Source organism: Schistocerca americana, chromosome 5 (assembly GCF_021461395.2).
Source record: "Schistocerca americana isolate TAMUIC-IGC-003095 chromosome 5, iqSchAmer2.1, whole genome shotgun sequence".
Lineage (NCBI taxonomy): Eukaryota > Metazoa > Arthropoda > Insecta > Orthoptera > Acrididae > Schistocerca > Schistocerca americana.
In genome coordinates this window covers 555,471,911-555,486,511 of record NC_060123.1, presented here as the reverse complement: position 1 = coordinate 555,486,511, position 14,601 = coordinate 555,471,911, and positions in this window count along the sequence as shown.

The window sequence follows — 14,601 nt, the reverse complement described above, 5'->3', positions numbered from 1 at the left end:
ACCTGCGCCTACCTTCTGTGAATGCTCTGAGAGGCTAATCATTTGCATATCACAGCATCTACTTCCTGCCGGTTAAATTTCTCGTCTGTAGCACGTAATCTTCGTGGTGTTGCAATGTTAATGGCCAGTAGTGTACAATACGGCATTTCAGAAGTTCTTCATTTGTCGACTGCTTTCGTGTTTTGTGGTCGCATGAGAAGTTATGGAAGACGCGTCATTTTGACGTCACTTTGCAGCAAGCTTAGAATGCGAGTAACATCTTCCCTACTGATAACAAACGAGTCTTTCCCGCCCTTTATATGATTGTACGTTATAGGTCTGTCGCGTATGCGCTATATTTCCGGCTAGGACAGGGAAACCTAATGTCTGGATGACCTTCGTGCTTTATTTATGTCCCTTCTGTTCGGTATGAGCGAGGTCTGATGTAATTACACGAGGGGGTGGACTTTCAGGTACCTCAGGAGTGCAACATAAATCGTCCACTGCTCGTGATTTGTCTCCCACTGTCGTGTCGCACAAGCACTAAAATCCGTGAGAGGGCGGAGATGTTCCGATGCGGGGGTGGCGGTCTCTGCTCAATCCGGAACCCTTTAGCCCAAGTGCCTCCGCCCGATTTATGGAAAACAACGCAATTCCTCATCGCTGCCCTCGCGTCGATGCCGCCGCCACACTCTGCTCGCTCCCCCATCCCTTTCAGTCCGGCACTTCCTAAATGGCAAAAGGGGGCGGCGACGGGTCCGCGGAAGGGTCGTCGCTGCCAAGAGATTCGCGCCGGGGCCTAGCTGGGATCTCGCGCGCATCTAAACAGCAGAGTGGCTGGCTGCCTCGCGCGCGCCAAACGCTGCCGGTTGTTGTTTTTTTAGTCCCCTCCTCCCCCGTCGTCAGGAGTTGTAGGCGACGGCCGGACTATTTTTGTACTATCGGCCAGGAGCGGGGTGATTCATGACGTGCTTCGTTTCATTTATTAATCAGAGCCGACGGCGGCGCCTGCAGCTCTGACGCCGGACGCGCACCTCTTGGCGTCGCCGGAGCGGCGCCTCTTGACGTATGAACGTGTGGCGCCTGCGTATGTGAGAGAGAGAGAGATCTCACGTGTGTGGCGCGGCCGGTGCGGGCGTGTGTGCGCGTACGTGTGAGGGCAGGGGTGCGCCGCTGTCGCGTCCGGGAGAATTACCGACAGCGGCAGTGGTGCGGCGTCGCTGGCAGTGATTATAGTAATACCTCAGGCGCCTAGCCTCGCCGCGGCGCGCCTGCCAGATAAGTCTTTGATTTAATGGCGCTGCCGCCTCTGACCGTCAGAATTACGCCAAGATTAGCCCCCCTCGGCGTGCCCCCTGCGCCCCCTTATCGGCCGTGTGACCCCACCCTGGGCCGGAGAGGAGGCGACCCTTACCTCACCGAGTGGCCGCGCCGCCGGGGTGCGACCTGCCCGCGCTGTTGCGGACGCAGAGAGAGAGAGAGAGATCCGTCGGACGCGTGGGCCGCCGGCCGCCGCTCGCAATTGATATTTATTGGACAAAGGGCTTTGCCGATGTCGCCGTAAAAAATACCTCCTGCAGTACCGCCACCGCGCTGAGGCGCCCGTGTCGCTTGTTTGCCAGCGGCGTCGCGCAAACACGGCTGCGCGTTTGGCTCCGGCCGCCGTTATTACTGTAACTGTTTTTTTGGAGCGCGCTCGCTCGTGTGTGTGTACGTGCGCGCAGGCACACGTTGTGCTTTTCATCCGCGCTGTAAGCCCGAGTGTCACGTCGCGAACTCCCGTGTGACCGCTGACACGAGTTCGCTCCGACACAACGCACCTGGCCCCTAAAGCAACGTGCATCATTAACTGTAGTCTGGGGAAATATGCGATATTCCCGTCTGAACCTCATTTGATTCTTTAACATTCACAGTCATTATCGCTGTTTTATTGCTGCTCACCCGCGTATCACAATCAAACCGTGTTCTGCTGCAATAGTATTGCCTTCGAGCGTAAATTCATAGCGTTTTTCCGAAATAAACACAAAAGATACACATAACAGTTACTTCGATCATGAATAACCTATTTTCCTTCACTCTCTACGACAGTCTGTCAACGCCGGGGTGACTTTTCGATTCCACGACTGTAGAAATCATGTGCGTTTGAGGCGATGAGCTCGTCAAACCATATTCGGAACGCAGTTTCATCCGAAAAGGAAGTTCCTTAAAGATACACTATTGCCCATTAAAATTGCTACACCAAGAAGAAATGCGGATGACAAACGGGTATTCATTGGACAAATATATTGCACTAGAACTGACATGTGATTACATTTTCAAGCAGTTTGGATGCATAGATTCTCAGAAATCAGTACCCAGAACAACCACCACTGGCCGTAATAACGGCCTTGATACGCCTGACCAGAGCTTCGATAGCGTGTACACATACAGCTGCCCATGCAGCTTCAACACGATACCACAGTTCATCAAGAGTAGTGATTGGAGTACTGTGACGAGCCAGTTACTCGACAACCATTGACCAGACGTTTTCAGTTGGTGAGAGATCTGGAGAATGTGATGGCCAGGGCAGCAGTCGAACATTTTCTGTATCCAGAAAGGCCCGTACAGGACCTGCAACATGCATTATTGCATTATCCTGCTGAAATATAGGGTTTCGCAGGGATCGAATGAAGTTTAAAGCCACGGGTCGTAACACACGTGAAATTAAACGTCCACTGTTCAAAGTGCCGTCAATGCGAACAAGAGGTGACCGAGACGCGTAACCAATGGCACCCCACACCATCACGCCGGGTACTACGCCAGTATGGCGATGACGAATACACGCTTCCAATTTGCGTTCACCGCGATGTCGCCAAACACGGATGCGATCATCATGATGCTGTAAACAGAACCTGGATTCATCCAGAAAAAATTACGTTTTGTCATTCGTGCACCCAGGTTCGTCTTGGTCTTGCAAACGTCCCCATCTGTTGACTAAGGGAACGAGACGTGGCTGCACGATCCGTTACAGCCACGCGGAGAAGATGCCTGTCATATCGACTGCTAGTGATACGAGGCCGTTGGGATCCAGCACGGCGTTCCGTATTACCGCCCTGAACCCACCGATTCCATATTCTGCTAACAGTCACTAGATCTCGGCCAACGCGAGCAGCAATGTCGCGATACTATAAACCGCAATCGCGATAGGCAACAATTCGACCTTTATCAAGCAAACGTTGCACAATGGTGGAATATTCACCGTTCAACACATTTGCAAATTCTCGAGTATACCGACTGCGGGTCATTGTTGATTGATACGTTTAAACGATCTTCATCAAACCGTGAAGGTCCTCCTGAACTTGGGGAGTCACTAATGTCAGAACGATCCTCCTTAAAACGTGATAACAATTTCCTTGCTGTGCTCTGTCCAATGGCATTACCCCCATACACGGCGAAAATGTTTCTGGCTGCCTCCCGTACTGCCACCCGTCCCAGTGAACTCAAACAGAAGAATATGTCAGAAATGTTCCGATTTCTCCACTTGCCACTCCGTTTTCTACAGCTCCACTCACTATTTCCACATGAACAAACGACAATATCTAAACTCAAAAAGCAAGAGTGAACTACGAATGAATAATAACAATCTATAAATAAACCTATAGCAACTGGTGCAGCAACACGCAAAACAAAAACGTTACAATCTTATGCATCAACCTAATAATCTGTCACGCCATTGTTATATAGACAAGCTCCTAGCGAGTATGCGTTGCCATTCTCTAATTTCAACCCGTAGGCAACTTGCCAGATCTATGGTTGGTTGGTTGTTTCGGGGAAGGAGACCAGACAGCGATGTCATCGGTCTCGTCGGATTAGGGAAGGACGGAGAAGGAAGTCGGCCGTGCCCTTTGAAAGGAACCATCCCGGCATTTGCCTGGAGCGATTTAGGGAAATCACGGAAAACCTAAAACAGGATGGCCGGGCGCGGGATTGAACCGTCGTCCTCCCGAATGCGAGTCCAGTGTGCCAGATCTATGTCACAGCTACAAAAAAAGTCTTACATGCTGTAAATGAAGGTAAATCAGCGATCCACGCCCTTACGCGTTGGAGTTCTTCCTTAAACATTCGGAAATAACTGGAAAGCGATGGGGATGGACATTCTATTAACGAACATTTATCGACCAAAAGCCTTTTAACTGTAGAACCACAACCTATATATGGAGTGTTGCTTCCATTCATTCAGTCATTCAATCGACGTTCACCCTTGACGTTATCAAGAAGGAGAACCTTCTGGGATATGAATAGCATAAAGGTATATGTTGAAAGAAGACAAACAAATCAGAGCAGTGTAGTCTGTGATCTGTAGATTAGAAGCCCGCCATGGAGATCCTGGGTTCAATCCTGGGTGCGGGTGCTGATATTTTCTCGTTCCAGTCGCTCCAGGATGGTCCCAGATTAACTCAGCCTGCTGTGAAAATGAGTACCACCGATTTTTCCCAGGAGTAATAAAAGTGGACCAGAGTGTGGACCCACTATCCCTCCACCTCCTAGTGCCACGGCAGACAGGAGGACTGCAGTCTACCTGCAGTCAGGCGAGTACTCTGGTCTCGGGCATGTGTTTTTTACCTTTCCATATTATTAAAAAGAAATTCTTCCTATACTACTTAATGCTATTTGTTCTTATTCCAGCTAAATATAAACTGTGGTATGGCTATCCTGTGGAGAAGGAGAAGGACAACTTTGTTTTGACCGCCATCTTGTTGATAGTGATATAGTGTTTAAGTATGCTTTCCAACTTTGTGAACGGTGGTTAGCAATTACCTAGGAGCCGGGGGGAGTTCTGGTATCTGTACGTTGATGTTCCAAGTAAGTGAATTGGAATATCGGGAGGCGTTGCAAGAAATACAAGTGCACCCTCAAAAATAAAATGACACAGAAGCTTATGACTACTAAATTAGACATGAATTACTGTTACCTTAATTTGTTACAGTAAAATGATCGATAAACAAATGTCAGCTTGGGGCAACATTAATATTATTCCAACAAAATCGAAGACAAAACACATAGTAATATTAATAGATATAATAAGATCTTGGCATGTCTGATATAGAGTTTCGGAGGGAAGATGCTAATAATTGTGCAACTGAATTTATCTCAATCGAGAAGCGCCCAGTGAGTGTCGTGCTGTTAAATGAAAACAGATAGTACTACGGAAGGGAATACGCCACACCTAGAGTCGCAGTTGAAAGCAAACTGTTTGTCGGTGACGAAGCACAAGTCTTCAAAGTAAAGCTTGAAGTAATTGGATTACTATAAAACGACTACGACATCCCTACACATCGTCTCATGGTTGTGGCTCAATCTCACCATAGTGTTGCAGGTGGAGGCTGAAGTGAATGCAGAATCAGTCATTGGCAGAACCATGACCCTGGCGAGCAGCTAAGTGCAGATCAGCACGAAAATCTTCTGAATATCGAATACGAGTATATCAGCTGAGATGGTACAGCAGGATGAAGGAGAGGACGGTGCAACATGGAAATCTGGCGGTGGAGGCTCCGAAAGATGTAGTGATTTCTGATCAAACGTTAATTAAAAGGAAACCTCGTATTGTCGCGTTTAGTGTCTGTTACCGGATTTTTATTTCCTCTGCTAAGGATGTTTTGAGCGCCGACAGTTAAAACTGCTCATTACGAAATACGAGCCCCTTTCTTTTAGCTGGTTTACCAGTAACTTTCATTCTATTAGGGCCGTTTCTACCATTAGGGGAGAGTAGGCGGCCGCACAGGGCGGTAAAGGGCGGTAAAAATTAATTTCAAATCAACGAGAGAAAAAAATGGAGCAAATGATAAGAAAAATTGAAAAGGAGAAATAATTAAAACACCGAGTACAAATAATAAGCAATTGAGGACAGTTTTTGTCCTAATTTAGTTTTAAAGGAATCTGGGTCAAAGCACGAAAACTGAGGACTGTCCTCAGAAAACGAGGATGTCTAGTCACCTTAGTTTAATGATTAAAAATAAAATAGGAGTATGACATTGCTGTGCCGTTGGATATTGGTGGTAATGGAAGGGATGGGAGGGGGATATAGTGGAGACCGACGATAGTAAGAAAGAGGGGGCGTCATTTTTAAATTCTCGCTAAGGGCGACAAGACACCTAACAACGGTCCTGCTGCCTAGACATCCACAGAAAGAACACGCTCCACTCTCTCTCCAGCTCTCTCAGTGACCAACGAGCTGCTATTCACCATTACCATCCCGTGTCTCTTCCTAACCTACAATTTGTTTACGGTAGCCAATGCTAGTGGTTTTTACATTGCGTAAATATTTGTTTTTTTTTTTCAGTCAAAGCTTTCAGTGATGCCTCGCGTTCTTATAGACCGTGGTCTCTGGGTCCACAATACGCCTTGTAGACGCTTATCACTCCTCAAATGGGACATTCATTATGAATTTCCGTACGTTACGTGACTGTTTCCGGGAAAACGGTGCCATACCATACAGCACTGGAGATAACACTCCACAAGAAGACAGCCATTTCACATGGACAAAGTTATTGTTCCCTTTCTGCACAAGATGAGCACAGCATAGTACTCACCAAACCTCTACAAAATAAATTTAATATCAATGTGCTCTTTTGTTAAATTGTTTTCGTATTGTTATTGGAATCTGAAGATTGAGGTTTATGCCTCGAAACATGTTGCTTCATTAAATAATTTGAATATTAACGAGGTAGCAGTCTGAAAAACCCTTTCATAAGGTGCTGCCTCCTCGGTTGCGTTAAATAACGATAGTCATCCACCCAAGAGGTATTAGGCTAACCTTGCGTGACACCCTCTATAGCCTTAACAATGGCCTCAATTCGGCGAGGGAAAGAGTCACCAACTTTGTTCAGGTATCCTATGTCAAAATGGAGTCATTGATTGTTAGGTAACGTAGAACTGCCAAATAGTGCGGAGGTTCATTACTGAGTTTCATCAGCTGTTCCAGGTAATTCCAGACGTTTTATATGGTGTTAAGGTCGGGTAATTTAGTATCTCAAGCAAGGAGCAAGAAGGTGCCTGACTGTTCGACAACAAGGAACGTATGGGTGCAGCCAAGTGAACACGGCTGTTGTCGTCTTACAAAACGTGAGTGCGTACTCACTACGGATGTACAGGACGGAGGGAAACGCCTGGCTGTCGGGAATCCACATCATGGTTCGTGTTGGTGGTAAGCAGGACAAAAATACCCCGCCCACCCCATACCACACCCCACTAATATATATATAAAAAAAAAAGGTCACAGGAAATCCTCCAGCCGAAAATGAATCTATCGTAAACAGCGGGTTAAAAGTTTCATTCGGCAGTCTGTGCACTTGACGCCTTGCATCATTCTAAGAGAGGCAAAATCGCGATTCGTCGAACCCCAGTACAACCCTACAGCCAGTCACTGTCTCGAAACTTCCTGGCAGATTAAAACTGTGTGCCGGGCCGAGACTCGAACTCGGGACCTATGCCTTTCTTGGGCAAGTGCTTTACCAACTGAGCCAGCCGACCACGATTCACGACTCGTTCCCACAGCTTCAATTCTGCCAACATCTCGTCTCCTCCCTTCCAAACTTCACAGAAGCTCTTCTGCGAACCTTGCAGAACGAGCACCCCTGGAAGAAAGGATATTGCGGATATGAAACTGAAGGTAGATGACGAGGTACTGGCAGAATTGAAGCTGACGGGTCGTTAGTCGTGCTCGGGTAGCTCAGTTGGTAGAGCACTTGCCCGTATAAGGCAAAGGTCCCGAGTTCGAGTCTCAGCCCGGCACACAGTTTTAATCTGCCAGGAAGTTTCATATCAGCGCACACTCCGCTGCAGAGTGAAAATCTCATTCTTGTCACTGTCTCGTTTCTGTGTTGCTTGGCTTGTTAGATTCGTGCGGCTTTCCGTACTGCTGGGAGAAATGAGCTGTTCAGACGATCCGAACTTCCAGTATCCTGCACCGGGTCGCTCGGAGAAAGGCTGAGATGGACCTGCATTAAACGACATCAATGATTCCTGTTGAATTTGACAGTGATTCTCGTTGAGAAATGCCGTCTTTCGTTTCCTGTCTATAGCGGTTAAGACTGTTTTTACCTCTATCGTTCTTGCGCCATGTAGTATAGCCACCAATAGCACACTATTCCTCGCAGACGCGTTGGATAGTCCGTGGTGATACACCAACATGTTGGGAAAATTCATTCACGGTATGGGTAATGGCATGGCCGAACGTGATAGCTCCCTTCCGCCATTCTTTCACGTCTCCATGTCAACCCGTATTATAGCACAGATTCCATACAACCGACTCGCACACACAATACTTCCCTCCCATGACTCACTGTACGTCAGCAGTGGACGCTCTTATAATTATTTGGCGCCAGTTCTACACCATCTACAGAGCACCAAATATCCAATATGCTGTTTAAGGGGGTGATCATCCCAAGAAATAATGTAGAGTAATGATATTTAGGGAATACATTTGTCTAGGTAACATATTTGAGGATACAGGGTACATTTTTGGCTCAATATTATGTAAAAATCAACACCTACTTCTTTCAGGCACTGTTTATAATGTATATGTTTTACAGATTTTTTGTTGATATCTGGTAATGATGCACACTTTCTATACAAATTAGAAGTATTTTGAATATTTTAAAACCTGCTTAGGCTTATTAAAAAAATTACAAAGAAATTCATGCATTTTTTTCAAAATGCGTCCTCAAATTGAGGTACCATATAATCCAATGTTATACATTTGAAGGAGACGAAATTTTTACCAGATATGCAAGACACGATGGCTGAGGTACTAGACCTGTTTAATTCCACCTATTATGTATATTACAAGGACAAAAATATCACATCTTACATTTTAATTTTTATAATTTTTTTCGTAGGTAATAAAAATGTTATTTTTCTGTAATTTAGTTAATTCTACAATAAAGCGTAAGTCTACTACATATGTATGGACCATTGTAACTTACAGAAAAAAGTTAGAGCAATGCTTTATAAACTTTAGGAAATATTTGTACCTGAATTCTGAAAAATACAACTTGCAGGAAATTGTGAATGAAGATATGAGTCCAATTAAACTGTGCTTCAGAACATTCCTAACGCACAGTCTTCATCCTGTAGCATTTCTTCATCTACAAGCTTCCTCTTGCCATTCCTTTTAGCACTTCTTGCGTCTTTGGTAACTTGAAGAGCGAATCTTTCAGCTTCATGCACCCTTTGTCTGTCACACGCAAGCAGTTGATCTTCCATATTAGAGCCATATTTTACGCCTAAATTTTTCAGGACTTCCAGCCTTCCTATCACTCCATCATTGAAACATATAACTGCATCTAGTAAAACAACTAATAATGTATTTAGTCCTACAAAAACATTCTTGGGTAATCTTTCGCATATGCAATGATTGAAACTTTCATTTGTATTCTGAGTGCCCCCATGAAGACACTTACTAAGCAAAACAGGGGCACTCAGGTCTCTAAAAATTGGCTTTATTTTATTCATAAAAGGCTCAGGAAGAGAAAGCTTATGATTGTATATTTGACCACTTTCCTTTGCTTTTTGGTAATCACACCAATAATCTGCTCCTTTAGGGCAAAGTCCATGATCATGGTGGTAATCTGCGGACAACTTATGAAAGTAGGTCGCCCATACAGCTTTTCTCATTGCTGTAACATCATTCAGAGGTGCAGTTCGTCCAATGGCCAGACCATAATAACTCTGAAGAAGGTCTATTTCAGTTTCTGACAATCTGCCACGGCCAGACTGACATTTACCAACAGATAGCAACTTTCCTTTCATTTCTCTTCGTAGTTTCCTCAATCTAGCACCCATCCTCTTTTGCACATATCCACAACACTCCAATTTTGTTACCAAGGTATCACCATAAACATTGAACTCATTAATTTGATTGAAAGCATTAGAGTCCCCATCGCCTAGGTACTTCGTATATCAAACGTTATAAACTGTCACCGACCTCTGAAATATTTTTAGAGCCCCATCACACTCCACACCTCCACTGTAACCATCATAGTTCTTAGAACACTGATGTTCAATATGTCCTTCAGTGTTACCATGGCAGGTGTGCCAGTTCTTAGATTAGCATTCAACATCAAAATTTTTTCCATTCTCCAGAGAAGTAGCACTTGCAACACCATTCAAGGAACAATGTCCTCGACGTTCCCATGTCCCATCAAGCGCAACAGCAATGTCCCTAGTTCCACTAATATTTACAGTTTCTTCTACTGCACGTTTCACAGATGCTTTACACATAACCGTCAAGGCACCTAAAAGTATATTTATGTACTTGCTGAACCTATTGGGACGGGGAGAAAGGTCCATCAAACCACAACACGTTTGAGCAGCCTTTTTCCCTTTTCCTGTTCCATGCATCGCATACACTAATTTCAAATTCACATCATATGAATTATGCACAATGTTCGAAGTCATTTTCGAGGCAGATTTATTGCAGGATCTACACAGAACAACTAATTTTGTCGCTAAACCCTTCCTGCTACTTTGTTGTTCAGTTATTTCCAGACAGCCTACACCATCTCATTGTTTACATTTCGCCACTTCCTTTATCAAAGACGATAAGATGCCCACACCAACAACAAGAAATACATTACAAACAGCGCCATTGTTAACACAAAAATTTGAATCACCAGGAGGCGTGCCATGTGGGAGTTTTTTCCCTGAAGAACTGATACATAGGTTACTTTGAACAGTGTGGCTTGCTTTGTTTGTGAACTAGTTACACGTAATTTCCATTTATTGAATTTCTTGATGAATGGCTTTGTTCGTATTTATTGCACACTGAAGGATATGTACTCCCACATATATATGTAGTACTTGGGCAACATTCAGTAACACGTGAACAAACTGCTTCAGCGAAAGCAAAGTAAATACTAGCAAAGATAATCATTTACAGACACTAGAAACCTGCATAATTACCAACATATACAATGTATCATACGTATAATCGCTGGAAACAGAAAGTTCACAGTTATTTTCGAAATAATACTGATTTCTGTAACAGAAATAAAGGGGATGTGGTGGTATACATAACCGTAACTTTAAAATTTGGTATATATAGGTCATTTTTAATTTGAAACCCTATAATGTATATATCAATGTAATCAGCAAAAAACTATAGAATTTAATAAAGTCATTTAAAAATTATCGATTTTTCCACCATTAGTAAGTGACTTGTATCTTTAAGTGATTAATGTTGCAAGATCACAGGTTAATGTAAGTGCGAGAAAAGCCATTGAAAATATGAAATGCTGGTACAGTAATAAACAGTGTACCAGCCAGAATGTGTAATGTAAACATGCAAACGTGCATGCGTAGCGCCATACAATTGCTGGATGTCAGTTTGTGTGATGGAGTTCCATGCCCATCGTACTTGATCGGTCAATACATAGCCAGTTAATGCTGCTTGTGGATGACGCTGGAGTTGTCACCCGATGATGTTCCGTAAGTGCTCGATTGGACATAAATCTGGTGATCAACCACACGAAGGCCACAATTCGACACTCTATAGAGGTTGCTGGTTTACAACAGCGATGTGTGGGCGAGCGTTATCTTTTGGAAAACACCCCCAGGTTGCTGTCCGTGTATTGTAGCACAACATGTTGAATTACCAGAACGACGCATAAATTAGCAGCCAAGGTACGTGTGATAACAATGAGAGTGCTCCTGCTGTCATACGAAATCGCAACCCAGACCATAGCTCAAGGTGTAGGTGCAGTGTGTCTAGGCGGCAGACAGATTGGTAGCAGGCTCTCACCTGGCCTCCTCTTAACCAACACGCGGTGATTTCTGGCACCGAGGCAGAAACGGCTTTCACCAGAAAACACAACAGACCTCCACTCCGTTCTCCAATAAGCTCTCCCTTGACACCTCTGAAGTCGCAAACGCTGGTGGTTTGGGAACTGGTGGGCCGCTTGAATCTGAGCGCGCAATGGCCATATTGGCTAACTTCAACGATAATTAGCTCGTAAACGGCGCAACGTAATGAACTTTTTTTTACCAATTATTTCTCAGCAAAAGCGTTTCAGACTGTTTCTGGCCACCCTGTATGTAATTTTTGGAACTAGTGGGTGGTGAGGAAAGTTTTTAATCGCTAAAAATGTATTGAGAAGTGAGGGTAAGAATTCCACAATCCATAAAAAGGACTCTGCAAGATGTACGGTTCATACTCTACACATTTTTCTTACTGCTCGCTTGTGTTGAGTGAATGCTTTATTTACTTTAGCTACACTCCAGAAGAAAATAATTCCCCGACACAACAGTGAGTGAGACTGCGCAAAATAAGCCAACATGCTTTCCTATAGGTCTACAGAATGATAAATACTGCTTAGAGCAGAATATGATGAAACGAACTTCTTGAATCCATTTCAGTTTGTTATTCAGTTGGATCCCTATGGAATTTTACACAGATTGTTTCATTTAGTCTACGACTATTAATGTGTGCTTAGGGTGCTGGTGGGTTGTTTACAAAACCGTCGCTTGTCCAACACTTCAGTATCTGTGACTGTTACCATAAAGCATAGAGAGAGCAAATAGAGAAGATCCACAGGCGGGAAACGCTTTTATAGTCACTGGTTCATTTCGTAAGCACAAAAGTTTCGCGGATATGCTTATCGAACTCCAGTGGCAGACGCTATAGAACAGTCGTTGTGCGTCACGGTGTGTTTTACTGTTGAAATTCACATAGAACACGTTCCTAAAAAAGTCAATTAATATATTCTTTGTTATTACATATATAGGGTTTTCTGAAATTCTCGTTACAAACTTCTAGGACTTGTAAAGGGGAGTGAGTACGTAACATATTGTATGGGGCACAATGTCGGCAATTGTGCGGTTTCCATTCTACGATGGTTTCAGTTGAGATGTTTAACCCATCCAGTTCTGTTTGAGACACTGAATTAGGCGTGACGCAGTATAGTTATTAGGTAAAAATTTGAAAGGAAACGTAATTTAAGCATTTTTGTTTTTATCAGCTCTTAAACATTACGTTCTGCACGTATAGTATGGTGGGTGTTTTTTGTTTTGGAATATTGTAAACACATAATGTTTAAGTATTAATAAAAACAAATGTACCTAAGTGATAAATTGATGTTTCATTATGTTTCCTTTGAAATTGTTGCCTAATAATTGTACTGTGTCGGCCGCGGTGGCCGAGCGGTTCTAGGCACTTCAGTCCGGAACCGCGCAACTGCTACGGTCGCAGGTTCGAGTCCTGCCTCGGGCATGGATGTGTCTCATGTCCTTTTAGGTTTAAGTAGTTCTAAGTTCTAGGGGACTGATGACCTCCGATGTTAAGTCCCGTGGTGCTCAGAGCCATTTATTGAATTGTACTGCGCCACACCTAACTCAATTCATCAAGCACAAGTGGATGAGTTAAAAATCGGAATTGAAACTGTGAGAGGTGACATGTTTTTTTGCATGCTCTTTTCTGGCCTGCCCCTTCTCATTTTTCCCATCTTTCTCATCATTTGTATTATATCTCTATGGGAGAAGGCTGAATAAGTTAATTCCAGGTGATGAAATGAATACTGAGAACTCTAGTCATCCCTGGTGTGGGACTCTGCATGTTCCCTTTGCGGCACTGTTAGCCTTCATTTGAATGCTCTGCAGTAAAGATAGGGTACCTGCAGGGGCCTGTGAAGATATAGGCGGGCTGACTATCACGCGGCCTTCCTGCGAATTTCTCCCAGCGACACACCCATACGCCTGCTCATGCGATGAGAGTTGCAACCCGACTTGTTCTGTACACTGTGAAGCAAAGGGGAAGGCGATGGCCCGGCGCCGTTGTCAAGACAGTGCTCGTTTTTCCCGAGTGCCGTTCGAGAGTGGAACAGAAGAGAGACAGCTTGAAGGTTGTTCATTGGACCCTCTGCCAGACACCGTATTGTGAATAGCAGAGTAATCACGTAGATGTAGAAGAGCTGGCCTATCGCTTTACGACAGTTTCGTGAACAGAGCATATTAGAAGAATCGGTACGGCAGATCTCAGAGACTGCACCACCTGTCAGCTGTTTGCCGACTTCATACTGCTTACGACGTTCGTGGTAAAATGTCTTGGCTTCTCCGGTATTGAAGGGACTTTGTAAAAGTCTTCGGAGTGAAGCTCTCAGCACCATGTGTCCTTGGTGTTGCCAATACCACCCAGATTTTCTGTTTTTTCTAATTAGAGTTCTCACTACCAATCGCCATACTCTTAGATAGTTGGGATTTATTATTTAATGTGCCTTTTATGAGATTAATTAGATCACTCTTCTCATTATTTGAGAATCGGAGCCCCTTCAAGCACTTGACCAACTTCTTGTTCAATATTCCAGTCGTTGGGTCCTTACTGTGTGGAATTATTGTTATGAACAGCATGTTTTTCCCCGTCCCTATCTCAATAAATCACTTCGTTGTTCTTAAACTGTTTGTCGTTCAGGAAACAATTAATAGCTGCCATTTCCTCCCATTTTGATTAATGACTACTAAAGCCTGCCGCTGTGGCCGAGTGGTTGTAGGCGCTTCAGTCTGGAAACGCGTGACCGCTACGGTCGCAGGTGCGAATCCTGCCTCGGGCATGGATGTGTGTGATGTCTTTAGGTTAGTTAGGATTAAGTAGTT